Source organism: Leuresthes tenuis, unplaced genomic scaffold, assembly GCF_036924035.1.
Source record: "Leuresthes tenuis unplaced genomic scaffold, fLeuTen1.0.hap1 SCAF_4, whole genome shotgun sequence".
In the NCBI taxonomy this organism is placed as follows: Eukaryota; Metazoa; Chordata; class Actinopteri; order Atheriniformes; family Atherinopsidae; genus Leuresthes; species Leuresthes tenuis.
Window position 1 is genome coordinate 30,989,858 of NW_027325358.1, and position 1,232 is coordinate 30,991,089.

At 43.0% G+C, this 1,232-nt stretch overlaps 1 pseudogene; it reads right to left on the reverse strand.

Moving 5' to 3' along the window:
* Positions 1–507: 507 nt before the first annotated feature.
* On the reverse strand, positions 508–684 carry LOC140306232 (U2 spliceosomal RNA; annotated as a pseudogene).
* Between the last annotated feature and the right edge of the window lie 548 nt (positions 685–1,232).

The following is a 1,232-nucleotide window of genomic DNA, read 5'->3' on the forward strand; positions in this document are numbered from 1 at the left end:
CTTCCTCTCCACCATACTTGTATGGTGGGATATTCACACCCACTTGCATCCGAAGACCTCCGCCCCCACTTTTGTTGATATTTATATTCGCACCTTACCCGCTTTTGGCAAACTATGGCCTTCTTGCAGCCAAAAACCTCTGATCTCGCTTTTGGTGATGTAAGGTTGGGCATTCAGACCTTGCTTCACCTGCTTTTCACCAAATATAGTCGGACATTCACACCTTCTTGCAGCCGAACACTTCCGCTCCACCTTTTAGTTTTCTATGGGGCATTCACACCTTTATTTTCACCGCATTTTATAAAAACACCACAGGAACACCGTATTGAGGCTTTGTTCTGACCGCTCATTCGGTGTCGCGTTTCTTTCAAGCAGTTCTCCTGGTTAGCCCGCACTCGGCTCGCTCCCAGAGCCGTGTTAAAGTCTACTTCGCATTCACTCTCTTTTCTCAGCAGACTAAAAGAAACTTCCATCCTGCACCGCTGTTTGCTTTTTCACAAGAGCAGAGGAGAGCGCACCGTTCCCAGCGGCACTGCAGTACCGGGTCGATGCTTGGAGTGAACGGAGCAAGCTCCTTTTTCAACTCCTATTGATAAAAATCCATTTAATATGTAGTCCTTGCATAGACATATCACATATTAAACTGATAAGTACAGATGGATTATGTGCAATTATTAAAGAGAGTAGAGGACGATCTCTCTCGTTGGAAGTCCTTACCTATATCACTTATGGGGAGAGTTACAACCATTAAAATGATGATACTACCAAAAGTTAACTATTTGTTCTCAATGATCCCCATAAAACCATCTGCTACTTGGTTTCAGTCACTAGATTCATGCATCTCCAAATTTCTGTGGAAAAACAAACCACCACGTATTAGTTTAAAAACCCTACAGAAGACCAAGGACAGTGGTGGATTAGATTTACCTCATTTTCAGCACTATTCCTTAGCCAATAGGTTACAATATATATCAAAATGGTTTAAACCTTGTTGTTGTCACAGTTCCCAGAGACGTTGTAATCGTTGAGGATTCTATATTCACCCCCTCATTAGAGGCACGTGTTGCAGATTGATGACACTGAATCTTCTTCTCTGTTCATTGCTGGCATCATTCCCAGCATCGTAAGTGTTCGTGGCATTGTTAGCCTTTTCTTCTGGATCTTGATATCGAGCATCCTTTTGTATTTCTGGTTTGTAAGTCCTCTCTCTTCGTTCACCGGAGTCTTCGTCT